Genomic DNA, 25,488 nt, shown 5'->3' on the forward strand with positions numbered 1-25,488 from the left:
AGTGTGATCCATTTCTTTGTAATATCACTTTTCCATTCCTTGACTTTGATTCAATATATCATTAGAATCATGTGTATAGTTCAATAGGTTAACTACAACTGAACAAAAAAGCCAGAGTGCATTGATATGGTAAAAGTAAACCTTGAAGCGGAACATTTTAGTTACAGTGACATGGGTTCATCTGGTCAACCTTGCTCTACTGGGTATTTTTGAGTAAGGTGTTGTAGTGGATATTGAGAATTGGTCTGTACTATCTGATTATGATAAGAGTAGGTGCACCTTACGGAGCAGTGAGGTCATTGTTAGATATTGCTGTTATTTAGGGGCGGGTGTGATTTATCAAAATGTGATGTAACATTTGTTTTAATTGATTTCTAATATAGTGTTAGGCCAATATTGTGAAAGAGTAAAGAAACCTTATACAGTGATTGCATAGGGAAGATAACGAGTTGAGGAAGACATCAAGTAGCCTACTTGTGCAAATAGGTTGTCATTAGTGCAGAGATTTGTGTTAGGGAATAAGATGCCAGAATCCGGAAGGGTGAATTCGTTAATGAGTGAGAGGTAAAGTTTGTACTTACCAGTCTCTGCTCTGCCTGAAATTCTCATGGTGCCTTCAGTGTGAAGTAAGGACAACACCTTCTCCTATCAAGGCATGAGAGTGAGGGGCCTGGGAGACCCACCACTTTTTGCCAGGGCATCTTAGTGTGCTCTGGAAGTGAGGGAACATATTCTCCACCGCAGGTCATACTACCGCTTCTGGAAATCCTCCCATGAGTGTCTGATGTTGGAGACAGCATTCACCTTATCAATGATGATGGGCTGCATTCATCTTCTCCGGTATATAGTTGTTGTCTGCACCTGTGCTCCAAACAACTGGGACTCTAGTTATCTCATCTATCATCACTATTAGTTTATTTTCTGAGAATCTGGGTTATTTTCTTTCAGCCAGCTCTGTAATTTGGTACCCAAAAAAGACAGATGCTGGTAAAGAACATATTTCCTGAGAGTAAATTCAGACTCTAGTATGAAATTCCATGGACTATATTGGATATAAAAAATCTTTAATAACAGCTCATACAGAAGGTGACACTATGACAAGAAATATATCATAAGTCAAAATATTTCATGGACCTAGAATCTACGCAAATAAATTACACCACCCATGATCGGGAACAGAGGTGGGCAAAATGTGCATGATTTCCTTTTGCTTAGTTAGCCAAAATTTCAGGAATATCAAGCCAAATTATGCGTAATTCCATGAAATGCAATTCATCATTCAGCTCTATATTTTAATGCAAAATATGTCCATTCATAAACTTTTGACGTAAGAATGCATTTTGCACTAAAATATAGCGTGAAAAGCACAAGTGCCACACATTGTTGCTTGAGCTGTTCCCAGTACTCCCGAGCTACAATTTTGCCACAAATTGCATAACGTTGCATAATAGCATAATTTCAGGAATCACATGTGTCAAGTGTAGCACAAAATTCCAGAAATTACGCAAGTTACATCAGCATAATTTAAATTTTGCCCAGGCCTAGTCAGTAAGAGCCATTTACCATGCAGAGCTCTCCTGAGAAGACAGCATCTGAACCCTGCTCCCATCTGCTGTGTCTAATGCTGAGAGGATCTATTCTCCTGACTGGGGATTTTCAGAAAGGTTGGGTCACCTCAAGCCCTTCACTTACTTTGACTCCTGATCGATTTAATCAAACTACAAACAACCAAAGACCTAACTGTGTGTATTCCCAAATTTAGGAGGCACAGGCTATCATTGACTGTTAATGTTCTGTTTGTTTTTGATGTGTGTCAGGTTCTTTTTCTCTAACACACAAGTCAGGTAAAAAAAAAAGACCCTGCAATGTCCAGTTCTTGGTTTTGTCCATGATACAAGTGTGCTATTAAATAAGGTCCTGATGAACGTGTAGGGTACTTGGCGCATTGAGACCTAACAAGTAACATGTCTCCCCAGATATATCCTTTATACGCTGTGACACATGCTCGTGTTCTGGAATCTATGACTGGATAGAGGGAGAGTGAAGTGGGTAACTGAAATGTTAGTCAAATATATACAGTAAAAAACTACATTTACTCCACCTGTCTTCATCCGCCCTCTCCTCTCCCCTGTCGCCATCCGGTTCCTGGGTTAAAGAGAAAAAGGATAAACCAGGTTAGTGCCACCTCCGGGCGCCCCCCCCCCCAGGTAAGGACAGGGGGACCCCTTTGGGTCCTCAGATTTTGTTGTCACTGTCATCTGATCCGTCCAGTGCAGCGTAGTCAGGCAGGAGGCTGTGGATCATCTTTTGGCATGCCATGGTCGATGTCTCTTTCTTCCCTACTATAAAGTGGCTTCTGGAAAACAGAAGAACATCTTTAAAACAGCTCAGAAGACTCCAGCAGTCCTGGAGGTCACCTAGTGCTTGTGTCCCTGGAAACAGACCATACATCACTGAGTCCACGGTGATGTATGATGTAGGTATCCAGGCTCTAAGCTTCGTGCCTAGGGCCCTCAGCAGGTCTTGTGCATACGTGCAATCCCAGAAGAGATGGTAGGTTGTCTCGTCTGCTGTGCATCCTCTGCTGTGCATCCTTTTGGGCAGGGCGTGTATTGGTTGAGCCCTCTTGCGTGCATGAGGACTCTCACTGGCAGTCCTCCTTGGATGGCCATTCAGACGATGTCTTTGTGCTGGTTGGTCAGGCGCTTGGAGGTGACGTTCTCCCACACGTGGTCCGCTGTGGCAGAGGGGAGGGCGCCGATCGGTTCACTGACGTCCCTTACATGTATCTGCATTGGGCGATTCTTTGGAGTCCACGTGGCTGGGGAGGGAGCCTCCAGTTCGAACTCCTTGACAAACTTCTCCATTTATTTGTAGAATCACGGGGTATCTCAGTTGTAGGGCACAGCGCTCATCCACTCTGCCTATCCGAGGTGCCTCTGGCAACAGCGTGCCATCAGAAAGCCAGCATGTCTCTCATCTTCGGTCCTTAGGGTGCTCCTCACACAGGGGCACACAAAGATTCCCCTCAGGATGGTGGCGATGTCCGGCACTCCCTTGCCTCCCCTGTCGTGGGTTTTGAACATCACCTCTCTATTCCCTCTGTCCATCTTCAAGCTCCAGATAAAGTAGAATATCATTCTTGTGATGGCCCTGGCAGTACAGGTCTGCAATGACCACACCTGAGCGATGTACTGAAGCACTGGCATAGTCTTGTTCTACAGGACCAAAGACTTCCATTTGATCGTCAGCTTCCGGAGGCTTCAGAGTCTCAGCTTCTGCATGGTCTTTGACAGTCTCTCTTCCCATGTCTTCTCTGCCACACCTTCTCCACCAAGGCAGACTCTAAGGATGTTCAGGAAATCCTGCTTGATCGGGAATGGCAGTGGGTCTTGGGCAGGGGTCTAGTGACAGAAAAGTAGGGTTTCAGCGCCGGCTTTAGGGCGGTGCGACCGGTGCCACCGCACCGGGTGCTGGCTTCCTGGGGGCGCCGTGTTTGAAAGTTTATTATGCTTTTGAAGCACCTGCTGCAGCGTTTCTTTCCCCCTGCTATTACCAGGCCTCACATAAATTTCAAGATAACTCGTGTGATTAATTATCTTCCTGGAGAGAGATCAGCATGTTATATAGCTGAGGTTTTGACTTAGGTGAAGTTAGTGCAGAGGGTTAATATGCCTGCTGCAAAGAACGTGTACCAAGTAGATTACAGAGTACCTATGATGTAAACAGATCAGCAGGTTACTGCTTTAAAAAGAGCCATACTTTTGTTATTTGCTATTTAGAACTTAAAGTCCTAATACAGAATAGTGAACTATTAACTTTCATCCTAGAACTGCATACACACTGCAAAGTATACATTATTAGAACATTGATTAATGTTGCAAAAAGGGTTCATTTGGCTAGAAATCGATTATTATTAAAGAAAACTCCCAACTATGCTGTTTCTTTTTCGACTCGAAGTTTGTGCTTCTCCACACCAAGCACTCTTAAACTATACTGCCTACCAGTATGGATGACATGTGACTCCTACACTTTTAGTCCTTTGGCTTATGTAACATTTCCTATACACTGATTTACACACGTATGATTGGTTGTCTCTGTGTAATGTGCGTGTGATGCAAAGTGCTCAGACACCCTACACTGGTATGAGTGGCGCTATATAACTAATTCAATGCATCTAAGAGAATGTGGTTATGGAGACTAGGTCACTGTGAAAGGGTGCTAGTGAGAGAATCCGTGGTGGAGGTGGTCATTGGGGGGGCACCAACAAACATTGTTGCACAGGGCGCCACCAGCACTAAAGCCGGCCCTGTAGGGTTTCGACTTGGCGCTGTTTATCTTCGCTCCTGACGCCTTTCCAAACTCGATACAAGTCCTCTTCAGCTCTTTCAGATTGTCCATCCGCACAGAAGACCGAGACGTCCTGTAGAGGGAGCACTTTCTTTGTCCTTTCCGTTGCTTCCTGGCACTGTCACTCCTCTGATGTTTCTGTTCTGTCTAATGCGTTCGGCAAGGAGCTCTATCATGGAGATGAACAGAAGAGGGGAGGGCGGACAGCCCTGCCTAACACTTGACAGGACGGGGAAGGAGTCGGTTTTACAGCCATTAACCAACACCGTGCTAGAGATATCGCTATACTTTGTGGTCACCATGTTGCAGTGCTCTGAGTGTCCGTCCATGAACTCATGGGGAAACGCGGTAGAACGCCTTTTCCTGATCCAGACTGACCAAGGTCATCAGAACCTTCGGGCTCTTGATTTACTCAATCGTGTCCCGGACCATGGCCAGACTGTCTGCGATTTGCCGACCCGGTATCCCAATGGACTGGGCAGGTTGAACTATCTTCGCTATCACTTTCTTTAGGCGGTTGGTCATAACCTTTCTGAGAATTTTGTAGTCCACATTAAGGAGTGAGATGGGCCTCCAGTTCTTGAGGTCTTCTCTCTCTCTCTTTTGCTTGTACAAAAGTGTTACCATGCCCTCACACAGGGATTGCGGCATGTTGTCAGTGCCTACCATTTCCTTGTAGCAGTCCAGCAAGTGCAGCCCAATCAGGTTCCACAAGAAGAACGAGTTGCATTTCTCGTCCTACTCAAGTTTTTCGGTTCTAATCCGGAAGATGAATTTCTTGGATTCCAACCTAAAGTGCTCAGTGAGCCCTTTTCGGGTTTCCTCCAGTTCGTCAATCGCGTCCCATCCCCCGAGCTCGAGTTCGTACAGTTGCTGCAGCTTGCTCTGCAGCTTTCTGAACGACCTCTTATTTTCCCATGCAGCAGCTCTGCTTGCATCCTGGAAAAAAGCTTTGCAAGCTGTCCTTCACCCATTCCCAACACACACTGGTGGAGTGAAAGAGGTCCTTCATCTCCCTCCACTCTACATACACGACTCTGAGGTTTGCCACTAACTCCTCATTTTCCAGAAACAAGTTCAGCTTCCATGATCCTGGGCAAGCGGGGAACTTCCCTGTAAGTATCCCCTCGAATCTAACTACTCTCTGGTCAGAGAAGTGGACAGCGACTATGGAGCTTTACCCAGGCTTCACCGGTGGGAGGTGAATAGGAAGTCCATCGGTGAACGCACAGATCTGTCTGGCCAACTCCTAAGAAAAATTCCTGGTGTTCAACCCCATGCTTCTGATGACATTCCAGAGGGACGCCTCACCTATCCTCTCCACCAACAGCCTAGACGTCACATCCATCCCCACAGAGTCTGACCCAGTTAGTCCATTCAAGTCTACTGTGCAGTATAAATCACCACTAAATCAGGATGGTCCTGGAGGTCACAAGATGCATCCTGAGCACCCTGAACATCTTGAGCTGCTCATTCTTCTTTGGGGGGCGTAGACATTGATGAGCCTAACGGGCTCACCAGCCCATGAGCCGTCCACGACCAGCACTCTGCCGTTGACCTGCTCGGTGGCCTTGTCCATGGTAAAATGCCTCCCCTTGATCAGAATGGTGACTCCAGACAATTTGCAATTGTTTTCCTCCGGACCAAAACAATGGCCTGTGCGTCCACTGCCGTTCGAGCTGGCTGTATGACTGGGCGTACGGAATCCCGCATTCCTGCAGAAAACAGATTTCTTGGTTCTGGCGGGCCAGGAAGCGCAATGTACCGACCCGCCTGATCTGGTCCTTCATACTTCTGAAGTTTAGGGTGAACAATGATACAACCATTGTCTCAGCGCTAGCTGTCAGAGTGTGGTGATTTCCCCCATGCGCAGGATAACTGAGCCGACAAATCCAACATGGCGGCCGCCATGTTCCAACCCGGAAATAGCATGAGCGCTTTAGCAGCCCCGGCAGGACCCCCCCCCGGTTGGCCTATCGAGGAACAGATGGGAGGGACTGAGGCCCTCATGAAGACACCAGGGAGCGGAGACGGTGGTGAGGAGGTGGACTTCCAGGAAGAGGGAGAGACGACCGAAGCCCCAGCGTGAAACCAGATAGAGGGAGAGACGACCGAAGAGAATCACCTGCCAGACGAGGACCAACAGAGAGGAGACCGCTCGTGGAGCAACGCCATAGAGTCCAGTGCTCCGTGGGTCCAGGCAAGTGCCCAGAGCATGTTTTCTTTCTTTTAAGGGTTGGTGGGCGGGGGTTATGGGTCACTCGGCGTAAAAGCACTGAACCCCCTCATGCACTAGGCACAACACAAAGAAAAGGCACAGTTGACGGGAGCACTCCCCCCCCCCCTCTTCTCATACCAGAACAGGTATCCTGACTATTTTCTTTGTTCCTTCCTTTCTGGTACGCTGCGGAGGAGTAAAGCAAGCCCGGAACAGAACTCTGATCCCGAAGACAGCAGCCTCTGGACTTAGAAATCTGGTGTTTTCCCCATTCCAGAGTTGGAGATTTTTCTTTTGTTTTCGCCCCTGTTTTGAGACTGAAAGACCTACCCAGGACCTAAGGCTGTATGTTCCAAAATAATAATGGAGCATATGACTCCAAAAGTGACTCTAGCGTGCTCATAAGAGGGAGGGCGGGATTATCCGGGTGACCAAAAGCTCACACAGTGTCTGGTACAAAACCACTATTGGAGTTGAAGGCCCTGGGCTGCTCTACCTGGGGTGCTAAGCTGCCTGCTGGTCCTGCTCTCCCTCTCCTGTGCTGCCTTCGGGGCCACCGATGAGCACCTCTGTTCCCACCTCTGGGAATCACTGCGCTGCCTCTCCTGTGTCTCCAGTGGTTCCCATCATTGTTATTTGCTGGTGGAGGTCTTGGAGCACAGACTGGATGAATCCCCCTCCTGGTCCTCTCCTTCATCCTCCATCTCTTCGTTGTTCTCTTCTACGATGATGATGATGGAGCAGGTAAAACAAAATTTTGTATACCTCCTCTATTTTGCATGAAAATAATAACTAAATAACCTACTGATTATAATTTTATTAACGAAGTGCAGTGTGAAACTAAACCAACCATTTGCATACACCAATTACACGTGGGAGATTGCTATTTGCATGGCAAAATAACTCTAATAACTAAAATATGTACGCATATTAATAGTAGTACATGTGGTAATAGGATATCGCATGATTTACATTGCTTATGTGATGTTTGCGTTCCTGTTTGGATACTAAAGGTGAGTAATATCGCTTTAAATGTCGCTATATGCTAGGAAAATACTAATACATAAAGGGATTAGTGAGGGTATAACATTAGAATCATAATTTCTTTGTATTAATTATTCTTTTGTGTTCGTTTCGCTTAAGTTGACATTTGGACCTACCTAAAAATGGCGTCCGAAATCGAGTTCAGAAGTGGCCACCGTCTTGTGAGTGCAATGCCTACTGTGCAGACTCGGATGGCTCCGTGAACTTCCTGACGACCTCAGTTCCTGGTCAAGGATAGGATCTTGGTGGACTGCCAAACTTCAGTCAGTAAAAACTGGTCTAAATGAACAATTGGGACATGCAAGCAAACCTTAAACATTGTTGCATAAGGGCAACATGAACTACGGAAATGAACCAGCAAAATCCGTGAGAACCTCATAGAAAAAAAATCGGACGTTTTTCAATCAGCCAATCACAGCCTTTCGTCGCCTAAAAATGTTTCATGTTATCCCCGAAATGTATTATAAAAAGTGTAGTAGAATAGGGAGGGGCTGGCATTCGGCGGTTTCGATGACTGCACACCCTCTTTGACCCCAGAGGCGATGACAGATGCTTCCACGAATTCTGATCCTTTGGGGATCTTTGGGACTGTAATGTGCTGAGCAAAGAACTTTTGGACTTTGTGCTTTGGCCTGCTTTATTCGGACAATTAACGGCTAAATTCGGTCATGCAGAGCCAAATGAATTAGAGAAAAATCCAGATAGCAAGAATAGGTAAATATAAATGTCCTGCGATCTGTATTAATTGACTACATTTCTGAACTTTGATTGATCATAAATGTTGAAATTAATTGCAAACAATATTTAGATAAACAAATATTTGATTAACAGAAATTACGAGTTAGTGGTTCTTCGATGAAGAGAATAAAGGATTCTGAGTCTTAAATGTGTTTTAGCTGGTTCTAAATCACCATCAACCAATCCAACTAATTGGTCCATCGACCAAGTGGGTGGAGTGCCTTGATGTTTAGGATTAGGAATCTATAGGTGGTGAATGCTAATGTATATTTTGTAAAATAACTTTTCTTCCCTATAGGTAATAAGGTACCCCCCCACATGTCCAGCGCGAAATCATTATCCCTCCTGTGTGCAGACTCGTGAGTGGAGACGTGTGAGTGTTGGTGTTATGGGCCCCACCAATGACTGCATGTGTGAATGAGCTAGTGTGACGTCGGGTCTGCGACGCAGGAAGGATAGTTGTATATATATATATATATATATATATATATATATATATATATATATATATATATGTAAAGAGCTTACGCTGCACACAACGCAAGAACCAGTTGCACTCAAGATATATATTCAGCAAAGGTATTTATTGACTTTTATATATATATCACACATTTGTAATCTCCAAAAAATCCGTAGAAACGAAGAATGGAAACCACGCAAATCCAGGTAAGGCAAAAATGTTGTTAATTTATTATCAGCCGAGTTTCACCAATCTGACGCGTTTCGGGCATCCGCCCTTGCTCACAGACCTATTATTATTATATATTTGTTTTCTTTTTTCCCTTTTTCTCCGGTCTCGCGCTGGATCAGTTTTTCTGGAAGCAGAGTGATGGTTTTATTGCATTGGTTTGGTGATTATTGCTTATAGATTTGATCACTGCTTATTGATTCCTTATTTTTTTAATATTGATTATTGAATGTGGATGTTTGGATTAGTATTGGTTTATGTATTAACACTCTATGTTGAGTCGCGTTGCATTCTATGTTGTTTTGAAGACTTCTGGGATGTAGGAAGTCGGATGCCTTGTGGCAAATGTAATGATTCCGTAGTAGGGCAGAGGTAAGCGCTGCTCTCGGGAAAGATGGAATTATAGTGCCCTGTAGGTACACGGGGAAAACGTGTGACGATTGAAGTTGCACGACGTATTGTCTGGGTTGATTTGGTAACATCGTCATGTGTTATCGTTAGGGACATTTCTGTGTGAAAGAGGTGTATGGGTAGCGAAGGCCACCTGAGAAATTTTGGTCTTAATTAACAGCAGTCGACATGAACTTTGATTACGTTTATCACTGGAAAGGTAATAGGTGTTCCCTAAGCTTGATAGAAGGGTAAAATAGATGCTACTTTATTAACGGGTGTATTTATTCTGTAGTAGGGCAGATTGAGGCGCTGCTCTCGGGAAAGACAGGATTCTGTGTGAATGAACTACATTTTCCGTATGAAAGTGTGTAAATGAAATAGCATTCGACTTAATTGTGAAACTCTGGTTTTATTTCTCAGGAGCAGAGCTTCTCCAACAGGTATCTTATTTCCAGAGAAACGGTTAGTTAATGCTTGCTAGAAGGGTAAGGTAGAGGGACGTGCTACTTTATCGACGGATGTAATGATTCCGTAGTAGGGCAGATTGACGCGCTGCTCTCGCGAAAGACGGAATTCTTGTGAAAAAGGTCAAGACTATCCTTTTGTTAGCGAAACAGATAATGGTGGCGTATTTATGTCGTTACTAACAGAATTTGAGTAAAAGTGAATGTAAGAAAGTTTGCCGATACATTTTGTAAAGGAGGGGTCAGCAGAAGCAGGAGTAGCGAGAAAAGCTGACATCAGAAAAGACCGCGCTGGGATTGGTCAGTTAGTAAGAAACGTAGACGCTCCGGATTGGGGCGTTAGTGTGCGCCACGCTAGGAGTGGAGAATTACAGGATGACGTAGATGCCCCGGATTGGTGCATTAGTGAGAGTCGCACTGGGATTGGAGAATTGCAAAAGTGACATAGACGCTCCGGATTGGTGCGTTAGTGTGAGTCGTGCTACGATTGGATAAGGCAAACAGAATAGTCGTAGGAGAAATCTAGCGATACTGAAAAGAGAAAATGATGTATTACGATCCACCAGAGAAAGAGAAAAAGTCAGGGTTTGGAAAGATCAAGAACTTATTTAAAAAGAACAAACCGATTGTGTCTAGAGAGGGACAGTTGCTTCCTCCACCGAAATCACCTGCATCCTTTATGGTTGCGAAATATGGCTATCATACATGTATTTCGTTAGACAATTGGGCAAAGTATACAAAAGATGATGGAGTCTTAGCATTTCCGGAACATGGTTCATTCAATTTAGCGGTATTGGGGAATTTGAGAGAGAGAATGATGAAACTAGAACCGAGACCTAGACCTACACAGTTTGAAGAATTGACAGAATGGGAAGATGAGATGTATGACAGAGAACGACAGCGGAGTGGCGTAAGGTACAAATATATGTTTGGTAGGCCGTGTGGACAAGAGAATCATGATGATAGAATGAGGAGATGGCGAAGTGCAAATATGACTGATGGTATGTTCCCTATGAGAAGTGCTGAAGAGACTACTAGTAGAAAATGTACAGGAAAGAGATATAATACAGGATCAGAAGGTTATAAGTATGGTGTGCATGAGTCGGAGGATGATGTTCTTGAGGACATGTTTTATAAAAATCCACCCCCATATCAACCAAATTCCACATTATTGACACCAAGTGCCCCAGTAAAAGAATCACCCCAGAATATAAAATTTGAATCAATACCACATGAGGTAGGAAGAAATAATCCCTTTAGAGAAACAGAAAATACACAACCTAGTAAAATGGCAAATGAAAATTCAGCTGAATTAGCTAGAACTACTTTGGGGTTAACTGAAAAGATCAGGGAATTGACTAAAAACATGGAAGCTGTAACTGTTCCTGTAACAATAGGACCTGTAATGCCAATGTTTGATAAACAAAAGGATAGTGAGCATTATCTGACGATTCCTTATAACAGTAATAGAGAAAATGAAATACAAAGAAGAGGTTCAAGAGAAAATTCATGGGGACAAGCGGTAGGAATTTCTGAACAAAGTACTCCTAAACATTTGACAATAAATCAGAGTCTAGCAAATAAAGTAATAATGACGACAGAATCAGTACCAGGGTCACCAAAAAGCTTAGAACAAACACGAAATGAAATGATTCCTGTAGGTCCTACTTCTGATGAATTAAGTGAATGGTTAAGGAGTTTACAGCAAAAAGATACTGAGCCTCGACCTCTAGATGTGTCTAAATTGAAAATAGTTTTGGAAGAATTAATAGTAGGAACTATTCCAACCGAAAAATTAAAAGCATATCAAGATGAAGAATTAATGTTTCTATGCAAAAGTATAACGTGGAGAGCAAGAAATTTACATAAAGGATTAGAAGAAGTAGCAAGTGAAATGGGTATTGACTTTGAAAAGGTAAAGTCATTACAAAAACCGTAGAGTAGACTTTTCTGAAAAAGATTTTGAAAATTTGAATACTACAGGATGAACAACTCAGATTAAAGACTTAATTATTTTACTGAGAAAATGGGGCGATGTAGACAAATGGAAAAGTAGATGGTTTCGAAAACGAGACGATGCAACAGACAAAACGTTTGCAGCTTATCCTGTAAGAGAAAAATAAAAGGTAGTGACTGAATGTCTCATGAGGGAGATTCCAGGCGGAGGCTATGTACATATCCCCTGGACCAGACAGGATATTTTATCATTCACCAATGACTTTCCTCGCTTACGCGAGAAGCCGGTTGAATGGTATAGGCAGGTAGACAGGTTTGTAAAATTATCAAAAGTACTATGGATTGATTTGAATAGTTTATTTGACATAATTGTACCCGCAGACCTATGGGCAGAATGTAAAATTACAATAGGTTGACCTACTCAAGAATACCCTAGAGATCCAAAAACAGGTGCCCCTGATCCAGAAGTAATGAGAAAATATGAACAAGTAGTTACCTTTCTGAAAAATAAAGTACCTACTAACGAAACTGATTGGGTAAAAATTGATAGAACTCATCAAGAAGTGAAGGAATCTGTACACACATATTACGAGAGGTTGATACTCGCTTTTAAGCAATACAGTGGTGATGAAAATTTGAGTGAGAAGGGTTTGAGTCATTTTGTATATTGATTTGTGTATGGGTTGCGACCTGAAGTAAGTGAAATGATTAAACAGCATATAGTAGATTGGCAAAATAAAAAGATAGATGAAGTACTGAGACATGCAAAATATTTTAGTGATGAGATTGAAGCAAAGCAGCGTAAATTAAAAGAAAAAGCCACGTGGGCTCAAGTAAAAGTGGCAGAGAGACAGGAAGCTCAATTGATTGAACAGGCAAATGGTGCGGGCATGAGACAAAAACCTAACATTGGGAAAGGGAAAGGACAGATTAGTTTAGATGAAGCCAAAAATAAATGGCCATGTCATAATTGCGGAAGAATAGGGCATTGGAGAACCGAGTGTAAATTTCCCCGAAGTGCTAATGGTGATAATGCATTATTGAATCCACAGGTGCAGAATGAGGTGAGTTGTCAACCGCAGTGACAGCAGCAGGTTGTTGCCCAACAGAGTCAGGCGCCAAACCGCCTTTTCCACAGGGCGTAAATCCTCAGAAATACAGTAATGAGACAGGATTCTACAACGAAGAACAGGTAACTAAGCTGCCACGCGCTAGTGCTGTTTCGCAGTATTGGCTACAACGGGATGAGAGTGAGTCAGAAGAAAGCTATTGACGGTGCTGAGGGGAGGAAGAAGAGTGCGTACTTGGCGCGACTCTAGAAGTAGACCAGACAGGCCATTTTGTGGATGGAAAGGTAAATGACGAAAACATTACTTTCCTAGTAGATACTGGTGCTACTCGTTCAACTGTTAGGTCAGCTGATGTAAAAAATCTTCCACTTTTGGATGAAACGATTAAAGTAGTTGGAGTATCCAACAGACAGATAAAAACGTATCTCACTGAACCAGTTAAAGTTAACATAGGGAAATTTTCTGAAATGCACCGTTTTGTCGTGTGCGATACAAGCCCTGTAAATTTGTTAGGGAGAGATTTGCTTTGCAAAATGAACTGCACAATATTCTGTACTACGGATGGTATAGCTTTTGAGACTGATGATGACGTACTGTATAAAATTACTATAGCTAATATGGAATCTGAGATTACCGAGGCATTTGCTGTATTTGACCCCGAGGAATTGCCTTAAGTATTGAAAAAGACAATAAAGACGGAGGTATGGGATTTCACAGGAGAAGATGTGGGATTAATGAAAAATGTAGATCCCGTAAAAGTTGCTGTAAAGGAAGGAGTAAGTTACCCAAATATTCCACAGTACAAATTGACACCTGAGATAATTGCAGGAGTCACTCCTATAATAGAGAAAATGATTGAACAAGGTATTTTGAGGGAAATAATGAGCAGTCCATGTAATTCACCAATTATGGGTCTGAAAAAGCCTAATGGAACTTTTAGAATAGTACAAGACCTGAGAAAAATAAATAAAATCGTTGTATCATGTTGTCCCATTGTACCAAATCCAACTGTGATTTTATATCAGATTCCTCATGATGCAGAATGGTATACAGTGATTGATTTGTGTCATGCTTTCTTTTCCATTCCATTGAATCATTTGGCATGTGGAGGACTTAAAGTATCCCCATCGAAATTGCAATTCTGTCAGAAAGAAGTACAATATTTAGACCACAAAATTGAAAAAAGAGGAATTGCCTTAAGTATTGAAAAAGACAATAAAGACGGAGGTATGGGATTTCACAGGAGAAGATGTGGGATTAATGAAAAATGTAGATCCCGTAAAAGTTGCTGTAAAGGAAGGAGTAAGTTACCCAAATATTCCACAGTACAAATTGACACCTGAGATAATTGCAGGAGTCACTCCTATAATAGAAAAAATGATTGAACAAGGTATTTTGAGGGAAATAATGAGCAGTCCATGTAATTCACCAATTATGGGTCTGAAAAAGCCTAATGGAACTTTTAGAATAGTACAAGACCTGAGAAAAATAAATAAAATCGTTGTATCATGTTGTCCCATTGTACCAAATCCATCTGTGATTTTATATCAGATTCCTCATGATGCAGAATGGTATACAGTGATTGAGATGTGTCATTCTTTCTTTTCCATTCCATTGCACCCTGACAGCCAACAGATTTTTGTGTTCCGGTTTGGCAAACGTATTTTGGCATGGTGCCGAATCCCACAGGGGTATACAGAGAGTCCCTCAATATTTAATCAGATTTTGAAAAAGTCTTTAGAAGATTTAAAAATGCCTGAAAGTTCGGTACTGGTCCAATATATCGATGACCTACTTGTGGCATCGAGAACTCGAGATGCTTGTGTAGTGGATACAATTGCATTGTTGAATCATTTGGCATGTGGAGGACTTAAAGTATCCCCATCGAAATTGCAATTCTGTCAGAAAGAAGTACAATATTTAGACCACAAAATTGAAAAAGGATTAAGAAAAGTAACTGCAGATAGAATCAAGATAACAAAAGGAATGAGAGCCCCAGTGACTCAAAGAGAAGTGAGAATGTTTCTTGGAATGGTTGGATATTGTCGTCAGTGGATTAGTAATTTTTCCCTGATTGCAAAACCTTTGGTACGCTTGACAAGGAGTGATGTAAAAGATCCCATTGAATTAAATAAAGAAGAGTTGAAGGCTTTTAAACAATTGAGAGATGGGTGTGTGAAGCACCAGCTCTTGGCATGCCTGACTATGAAAAAGAATTTGAGCTCTATTACAGCGAAATAAATGGATGTGCACTTTCTGTGTTAATACAGAAACACGGAAAATTGAGGAGACCAGTTGCATATTTTTCAGCTATATTAGACCCTGTAGCTGTAGCATTGCCTGGTTGAGTGAAAGCTGTAGCAGCTACTTGTAAGAGTCTGGAACAGAGTGAAGGAATTGTGATGGGATATCCTGTGAGAGTGTTTGTACCTCATGATGTGGCAATCCTTTTAACAAGGAGCCGCACTCAGTTCATGACGCATAGTCATCTGACTAAATACGAGAAAGTCATCTTAAGTGCAACAAATGTGAGCCTTGTGAGATGTCTGAATGTGAATCCTTCAACATTGCTACCTGATGCTGAGAATGTGGAAGTCAGAGATGATGTGGATCATGACTGTTTGGAAGTGCTTGATTTCTGTACCAAACCACGTCCTGATATAAAAGATGTACCTTTGACAGAAAGTGACTATGTGATGTTCGTGGATGGATCATGCTTGAGAACAGATGAGGGAATTCTGAGTGCAGCGTATGCAGTATGTACAGTAGCAGCTGTACTGGAAGCCTCTTGTCTGAAAGGAGTAAAATCAGCCCAGGTTGCTGAACTTTTTGCATTAACAAGAGCATGCAAGTTGGGAAAGAATGTGAGAGTGACTGTGATAACCGATAGTCAATACGGCTTCGGTGTAGTGCATGACGTTGGGCAAATTTGGTCCCAAAGAGGGTTTTTGACATCGAGTGGAACTCCTATAAGGAATGCTGAAGTGGTTGGAAAATTGCTTGAGGCGATACAGCTGCCTAAGCAGTTAGCAGTGGTGAAATGTGCTGCGCATGCCAAGTCCGCTGATTATATTTCAGCTGGCAACCGGTTTGCTAACAACATGTCTCAGTATTGTGCACGAAATCAGAACTCAGTCAATCGTGGGAGAGAAAAAGAAATGAATTCATGTCCCTTGTTGTTTACTAACACTGTGAATACATGGGAAGAAGTGAGGCAGTTGCAGGAAGAAGCAGCAGATGAGGAAATGAGACAGTGGGTAAAAGCAGGATGTGCACCACGGGAAACAGATCATGTGTGGGTTTATCGGGATGGAAGACCAGTTATGCCTGATAGCATGGTTTCTACCTTGGCACGGATGTATCATGGACAAGCACATGTTGGAAGAGATGCTATGATGAGACTTTTCAAACAGACATGGTATAATGCAAAATTTAGATTTGTAGCTGAAAGCCTTTGTCAAAGATGCCTTATATGCTAGCAATTCAATCCTGGAAGAAAAACAGTGGTAAGTCTGGGAACTATAGGACAAGAAGGAGGGCCTTTCACAAGAATGCAGATCGACTTCATTGAAATGCCCCCCTGCAACAGATTGAGGTATGTTCTAGTGATGGTTTGTCTGTTCTCTCGATGGGTGGAAGTCTACCCAACAAGAAGGAGTGATGGAATTACAGTAGCCAATCTGTTATTGAGAGAGTTCATTCCTAGGTTTGGTTTTCCAGTCACCATCGAGTCAGATAGAAGAAAACATTTCCATAATGAAATCATGAAACTAATTTGTGAAGCATTGAATGTACAACAAAACTACATTGTGCCTATCGCCCAGAGGCTTCTGGTGTGGTGGAACAGGTAAATGGCACCATTAAAAACAGCCTAGGAAAAATGTGTTTAGCCACAGGTTTGAAATGGCCTGATGGCTTGCCTCTGGTACTCATGACTATAAGATCTATTCCAGATAGGAATACAGGCTTGAGCCCTCACGAAATAGTGATGGGGAGAGCAATGCGACATGTTTTCATACCAGTCAACAAGTTATTACCTATATCTGATGACTTGGGTGCCGATTACGATCCTGTAAAAAAATTCCCCGTACGACTCGTATCCGGTCTTTTTACCGTACGAATCGTACAAGTGCCGTACAAACTGCCAAGTACGATTCGCATGGGAAAAAGTCCATACGAATTGCATTGGGAATTATTCCCCACACGTCCTCGGGTCGAAAAAAGTGTCCGACACTTCCCCGGACGATTTACCGTACAAACGTGAAAAGTGAAGTCCGACCGCGCAAGTACGATCCATCCCGTGCGTCCGAAGTCACAACCGTATGGAAAAAACACCGTCCGCACCGAACTCCCATAGCAACCATGGAGACATGTGCTCACATACGCGCCGACCCCCCCCAGCCCCCGTATGTACGCGCTGACCCCCCCAGCCCCCGTATGTACGCGCCGACCCCCCCAGCCCCCGTATGTACGCGCCGACCCCCCCAGCCTCCGTATGTACGCGGCGAACTCCCCCGTGTATGTACACCCGTGTACGTGTCGTAACCCCCCGTGTATGTACGGTGCGTACCCCCAGCGCGTAGCACTGGGGGTACGCACCGTACATACACGGGTGGGGGTATGACTCGAATGTACACGGGTGTACATACACGGGGGGTACGACACGTACACCGGTGTACATACACGGGGGGTACGACTCGAACGTACACGGGTGTACATACACGGGGGGGTACGACTCGAACGTACACGGGTGTACATACACGGGGGGGTACGACTCGAACGTACACGGGTGTACATACACGGGGGGTACGACACGTATACGGGTGTACATTCCCGGGGGGGTATGACACGTACACGGGTGTACATACACGGGGGTTCGCCGCGTACATACGGGGGCTGGGGGGGGTCGGCGCATACATACGGGGGCTGGGGGGGTCGGCGCGTACATACGGCGGCTGGGGGGGTCGGCGCGTACATACGGGGGCTGGGGGGGGGTTGGCGCGTACATACGGGGGCTGGGGGGGGTACGGCGCGTACCGAGCCCCCTAATCTGGTCGTTTCTCGCCGTACTTCGCTTTTCCGGCACTTTTTGGGTGCCGTGAAAATATTGCCGTCCGGACTGCTGTCGGTTCGAATCGTACTTCCTGGGTCGTGAAACGCTGCCTGTAAGCGTCCCGACCTCACGTCGCAGCATTCCCAGATCACATTCGTATGTATATTTTCATCGGTCGGTGTTTTTTACGATTCGTACGGAAATGGTGTTTCCGTGCGAATCATACTTCCAAGTTTTACAACCGGGTACGAGTTGGACGGAGAAAACGCTCCGACCGACGGTTCGTACCCGGTTTTTTCAGGATCGTAATCGGCACCTTGGTGTTGGATTATTGCAAGGGGTTGGCTGATTCCGTTGATTCTGTGTTTCATCAGGTTGGATCAGATGCCACCACTCTTGAAAAGAAGCCAGCTCATGATCTGAGCCCAGGTGACTGGGTGAGAATAAAAGTGCATAGAAGACGAAACTGTTTGGTCCCACGGTGGGGTAAACCACGTCAGGTGATCCTGACCACGACGACAGCTGTAAAATGTGCAGGAGTGAAGAACTGGATTCATGCTAGTCACACCTTGCGAATTCCAAATCCAGTGGATAACAAGGAAGAAGAATACTTTGAAGAATCAGATACAAGTTCTGAATCAGATACTGAAGAAATAAGAACAAGACAAACACCTGAAAGGGAGGAGTCAGAACCAAGTCCAGTTATCGTACCAGAGAATCTTCCATTAAGACGAAAATTGCAGATTTCTGACACCAGCTCAGAATCAGACACTGAACCAGTACAAGCACATAAGAGTGAAAATAAAAACAGTGAAGAGACTGTCAAAGAAATTCTTGATAAAGAAGTTCCGAATGAAAATTCAAGAGAAATTCCATCTGAAATAATAGAAATAGATGGTAAGGTACCAGATACAGAGAGTTAGGGAAAGATTGTCACGGAAGACCCCCGAGGAGATGTAGGGAAACCATACATCCAGGTAGAAGAAGGGACAGCTAGTCAGCAGGAAGATTGTGTGAAAGAACCACGAGGAGGGACAAAAGTAGATAAGAAAAAGAAAGTGGTGGAAAGAAGAATTACTGAAAGTAAGAGTCAAGTTGGAACTGAATCGGAGGACAGTGACGAAGAAATACCAGAAGGTCGAGTCCTGAGGAAAAGAGCATGGAGAACTGAGAGAAATGAAAAGGGAAGTAAGTTAAAAAGACCAGCAAAGGATGAAATTTGGCCAAACAAGATAAAGAGATTGAGATACAGATTGACACGAATAAATTCATCTAGAGCTGAACAAGTGAATGAGGTGCCTAGCCAAGAAAAATCAAAAGACATTGAACGGACACCATCAGAAGAAAACAAGAGAATGAGAAAACCTAACCAGAAGTATAAGTCATCAGAATGGTCGTATGTGGACCTTCCTGAAGTACGAGAAGAGGCAGACAGCCAAGGAGATCTAGAGGTGACTAGAAGTGGTTGAGGAAGACGAAGAATCGGAAATCCTGAGAGTTATCTTCAAAAGACACTGATCATTTTCCGAAATGGCAAACACAGAAAGTAGAAAATCTAAATGTGTGTTCCTTAGAAGATGGTGCAAAATGTGTTGTTGTTGTACAGGATTACTAATGCTTCTGTGAAGTGCATTAGCTTTAATGGTCTCATATAAGGTTACATTAGAAACAATAGAAGGTCATAGTGAGAATAAGACTAATGTAGAAAAGATTCAAAAGATTTATCCGACTAAAATAGATATAAATTATTTACATAAAGATAGGTTCATAACTGACTTTTCTAACAATGTTTTTTTTAAATTATTGTACGAATATGTGAAGACGATGGATGTGAGGGATTATTATGTCTGCATGCAGTTGCCTGCATCAGTGTCTGAGAGAGTGACATACCATCACCTCTCAGTGACATATGGAATAACATGTAGTGTATTAGCGAGTTTGTTTTACAAAATAGGGAGACTAGAATATTATTTTTCAGATGTAGATAACATATTTTCACAAGTACCTGTAGTCAACAAACTGAATAAAGTAAAACCTGCTAAAGTGTTAGGTGAATTTTTCTTAGAAACTAAAGAATTAACATTAGAGTCAATATTTAGAAATAATCTAACTTGTAGTCTGAAAAGAGAGGTGAAGACTTTCTTAGATATGGTAGAAGAAACGAGATTAAAAATGCAAAAGAAGGTACCTGAGGGAAAAGAAGAAAAGACAGTTTGGGATGTTGAAAGAGAAAAACATTTGAAAGGAGAAGCTAGTCCAACAATGGCTCTAGATTGGACTCAGAAAGGGAAGTTGTGTATTAGAAGAAATCAAACTGCACATGATAACTATTCTGTAGGCACAAGTGATTTCCTTGATACTTATAGAATCATGGGTGGATGGGGATTTAAAGGTGGAAATGATCCGGTTTTTCCTGGATTATATTTTAACTGCGGGAACAAAGCTTATTATCGATTACCTGACCATTGGTATGGCACATGTTATCTAGGCCTGGTTTTCCCAAAGATATTTCATGTGGGAAGAGGAAAAGATGGTGCACATGAGATAGGTAGACAACTAACACGTAGGAAAAGAGAATCTTGGTCAGAAATTGTAGGAGATATTTTTGGAGCGTTGATACCAGCAGTTGGAATATCTCTGAATGCACATAAAATTAGAAAATTATCAACAGTAGTGGATCGCTTGTCAACAAGCACTGCTGGGGGATTTTTATTGGTAAATACCGAAATGGTTGCCATGAGAGCTATGGTAATGCAAAATTGACTTGCCCTTGATATAATATTGGCAAAAGAGGGTGGAGTCTGTGGAATGCTGAAAGTTCAACATTGTTGTACTTACATTCCTGACGAAAGTCAAGACTTCAAGACGTACATAAAGAATATAACTGATTTCCATGAGGAGATTGTTTCACTGGAGGTTAAAGGTATTTGGGAAAAGATTGGAAAAAAGTTTTCTTCTATTAAAGACTTTTTACTAAAACTAGGTAGTACCTTTATTGGTAAGATATTATTTCCAGTAACGTGTGATTATTCTAGTATTAATTCTGAGATTAGGATGTCTATGTAGCAACAGAAGGAAATTACGAAATAAAATAAAAAGAGAAACTGTAAAGAAAAGAGAAAGAAAGAAAAGAAAGAAAGAGAATTTGAAGAGGTAGAATTAGAAGAGTGGAAAGAGAATATGTATAAAAAGACAAGAGAAGAAGAGACAGGAGAAACAGTCATGTAATCTAACAAAATATTAAGAGAACTGAATTCATTTCTATTTACACATTTTATAAAATTTTAAAGTAGTGTGGTGATGTTAAAAATCACCAAAGGGGTGATTGATGGAGCAGGTAAAACAAAATTTTGTATACCTCCTCTATTTTGCATGAAAATACTAACTATATAACCTACTGATTATAATTTTATTAACGAAGTGCAGTGTGAAACCAAACCAACCATTTGCATACACCAATTACACGTGGGAGATTGCTATTTGCATGGCAAAATAACTCTATAACTAAAATATGTACGCATATTAATAGTAGTACATGTGGTAATAGGATATCGCATGATTTACGTTGCTTATGTGATGTTTGCGTTCCTGTTTGGATGAGGGTATAACATTAGAATCATAATTTATTTTTATTAATTATTCTTTTGTGTTTGTTTCGCTTAAGTTGACATTTGGGCCTACCTAAAAATGCCGTCCGAAATCGAGTTCAGAAGTGGCCACCGTCTCGTGAGCGCACTGCCTGCTGCGCAGACTCGGATGGCTCCTGAACTTCCTGGCGACCTCAGTTCACCGTGTTCCTGGTCAAGGATAGGATCTTGGTGGACTGCCAAACTTCAGTCAGTAAAAACTGGTCTAAATGAACAATTGGGACATGCAAGAAAACCTTAAACATTGTTGCATGAGGGCAACATGAACTACGGAAATGAACCAGCAAAATCCATGAGAACCTCATAGAATAAAAATTGGACGTTTTTCAATCAGCCAATCACAGTCTTTCGTCGCCTAAAAATGTTTCATGTTATCCCGAAATTTATTATAAAAAGAGTAGTAGAATAGGGAGGGGCTGGCATCCGGCGGTTTCGATGACTGCACACCCTCTTTGACCCCACAGGCGATGACAGATGCTTGCACAATTTCTGGTCCTTTGGAGATCTTTGGGACTGTAACGTGCTGAGCAAAGAACTTTTGGACTTTGAGCTTTGGCCTGCTTTATTCGGACAATTAACGGCTAAATTCGGTTATGCAGAGCCAAATGAATTAGAGAAAAATTCAGATAGCAAGAATAGGTAAATATAAATATCCTGCGATCTGTATTAATTGACTATATTTCTGAACTTTGATTGATCATAAATGTTGATATTAATTGCAAACAATATTTAGATAAACAAATATTTGATTAGCAGATATTACAAGTTTGTGGTTTTTCGATGAAGAGAATAAAGGATTCTGAGTCTTAAATGTGTTTTAGCTGGTTCTAAATCACCGTCAACCAATTCAACTAATTGCTCCATGGACCAAGTGGTTGGAGTGCCAATATGTTTAGGATTAGGAATCTATAGGTGGTAAATGCTAATGTATATTTTGTAAAATAACTTTTCTTCCCTATAGGTAATGAGGTACCCCCCACATGTCCAGTGCGAAATCATTATCCCTCCTGTGTGCAGACTTGTGAGTGGAGACGTGTGAGTGCTGGTGCTATGGGCCCCACCAATGACTCCATGTGTGAATGAGCTAGTGTGACGTCGGGTCTGCAACGCAGTAAGGATAGTTGTATATATATATATATATATATTCACTTAAAAAACCATAGGTTTCACACATGTTATAGTTAGCTGTAAATTTCACTAGTAAAAAAACCAATGAAATTCCACGTTATAGTTAGATCAGGTAACTATAACTTGCGCCCCACAATAAACTGCTGATGACGTCACATATTACATCACTCATGACATGGTCAGTGACATCACTCATCACATCAATGATGACATCTGAAATGACACATTGTGGATTGCGGTCGCGCAAGTTATAGTTACCTGATCTAACTATAACGTGGAATTTCATTGGTTTTTTACGAGTGAAATGTACAGCTAACTATAACATGTGTGAAACCTATGGTTTTTTAAGTGAATTTGCAAGGTTTTTTAAATGCTAATTCCTAAATATAACGTGTGTGAAACCTATGGTTTTTTCAGTGAATTTGTACGGTTTTTTAAATGCAAAGTTATGTATTTATTTTTTATTTTTTTTTCTGGTTTTTCACCGTGCGCACACCCTGCGCGCACGGTGCGCTTTGCGCACCGTGCGCGCGCTGTGGGCGCTCGGTGCGCTTCGCCCAACCGAGCGCCCACGTTGCGCAGTTCATACCGTGCGCGCCTCGCCTTTTTTTACACAGTAACAATTTTTTTTTTCCCTTGCGGGTCCTTCAATTTATTTAATAAATGTGATTGTTATTTCGTTTTTTTTTTTTTGGTTTTTTTTTGCCGTACGCGCACTCCGCGATTTTTTTTTAAAATTATTAATGTATTTTTCGGACTTTTTGGTCCTTCGTGGACCCCCTGACAAACGCTAGGGGGTCTGCAACTCTCTCCGTTGCCCCCTTTTCACGTTATCCACCTTTGTTTTTCAGTGCGAGAGACAGAAAATGGCGGCCGACACTTTCTGATTTCGACCGATTCGAATGTTTACAGTCATGTAACCACCAATCAAAATTGAGCTCGCGCACGGCACCGTACGCGTACGGTAAGCTTACCGTAAGCGCACGGAGCGCGCTTACAGATATGTATATTGATTTAAATGCTATTTTCTCAGGACCTACTGAACAGATTTACACCAGACCTGCAAAAGGCAAATCTCTGACCTGAGGACTACCTCTCTGCCAAATTTCAAGTAATTCTGTTCAGCCGTTCGGGCTGTAGCTCGGACTAAAGGTCCTATGGGAAAATGCATGGGGAAAACGCGTTTTGGGACCCCCCTTTTTTCTCAGCCCCCGCTTGACGAATCCCCCCGAGACTTTCAGGGTAGGAGCGGAGCGGAGCGCCCCACCTATTTTGAAAATTTCGAGAGGATTCGTCAACCGGCGCCAAAGTTATTCCAAATAGAATGTTGCGGATTTCCTTTGGAAACACGGTCCTAACTATAACTATCTACTGGCGACCGCCAGTAGATAATATATATATATATATTCACTGAAAAAACCATAGGTTTCACACATGTTATAGTTAGCTGGACATTTTACTGATAGAAAACCAATGAAATTCCCCCGTTATAGTTACTGTAGGCAACTATAACTCACGCGACCGCAATCCTCTGCTGATGCTAATACTGTATTTAGACACTTATTTGCCCATGTCTTCTTCCATTAAATTTTAGCTATACATATATTACAAATATTTTTTTTCATAAAGACACATATGTCATCAGCAGAGGATTTTTTTTTTTTTTTTTTTTTAGTATGGCAGCTTCGTTTAATTCGGAGGAGTAAACAACAGACGTGTTTCGGAGCTAGTCCTTCCTCAGTGTTGTTACTAAGTTCATTACAAGCTACTTCTTATATACATCATTCAAAATTAAACATAGAAGAGGTCGGAGGGGACAGCGGTCCGGGATTTTCGGGCGCCATCTTTGAAGGGTCAAAAATTAATTGTTCAGATACAAAAGTATATGGGTGTATGATTACGGATTAACTGTGAAATTTAACAATTAATGTTTTCCGAAACATATAGACATTTCATCAGTTTAAATGCAAAACAAAATTATCACATTGGATATATATCACAGTACAATCTCTTGGTTATAAAGCCGTGGATCGGCAGTCCGCCTATATTAGGCGATTTGTGACCCCGTAAATGGTGCCAACCAAAATTGTCCATTTTGACCATAGTCATGCAATTATCTGTATTTGCCGTGTATCGGCTTGATGCTGACTAATAAATCAAATGGTAGAGGGCAATCAGTTTAAGGAAAGGAGGAAAGGTGCAAGGAAAGAAAAAAGGTAAGGGAAAGGGAAAATTAGGAACAGAAGAAAGATAATGTGACACATATTTCGAAAGTCAATGCTAGACAGCATATTCGAATGAGACACATTGGGTCACAATCAAAATTACAATTGATGATTGGTAGGTCAAGTATTTCTAAGTGGCAATGACTCCTGGAGTATCTACTATCTAGGTCCCTAGATGTACTATCAGCTCTTCTCCTGAGTTCAACCCATAAAAACAAAAAAAACAAAAAAAAAAAATGTTGTTTACTCCTCCGAATTAAACGAAGCTGCCATACTACTTACCCGTGAGTGCTCGATCCTTTCTTGTAAACCTGAAGGAGTCATGGAGCGTGAATAGAGATTGCGGGGCACCTCCGCATTTGAAGCACCCGCCTTTAGCGTGCCGCGCTTCTTAGGTGCAGTTGAGCGGGATATTACCAAGCGCTGGCACCGTTTCAAGATTCAACGAATCTACGATCCACGGGACGAAAATACCGGCATACCCACGGCGAACCATCGAGACGAACGAAGGTAA

At 42.4% G+C, this 25,488-nt stretch overlaps 1 pseudogene; it reads left to right on the forward strand.

Annotated features, from left to right (window-relative positions):
- Positions 1-4,524: 4,524 nt before the first annotated feature.
- Positions 4,525-25,488, forward strand: LOC146821957 (uncharacterized; annotated as a pseudogene).

The sequence above is a fragment of the Triturus cristatus genome, chromosome 6 (assembly GCF_964204655.1).
Source record: "Triturus cristatus chromosome 6, aTriCri1.1, whole genome shotgun sequence".
Taxonomy (NCBI): domain Eukaryota; kingdom Metazoa; phylum Chordata; class Amphibia; order Caudata; family Salamandridae; genus Triturus; species Triturus cristatus.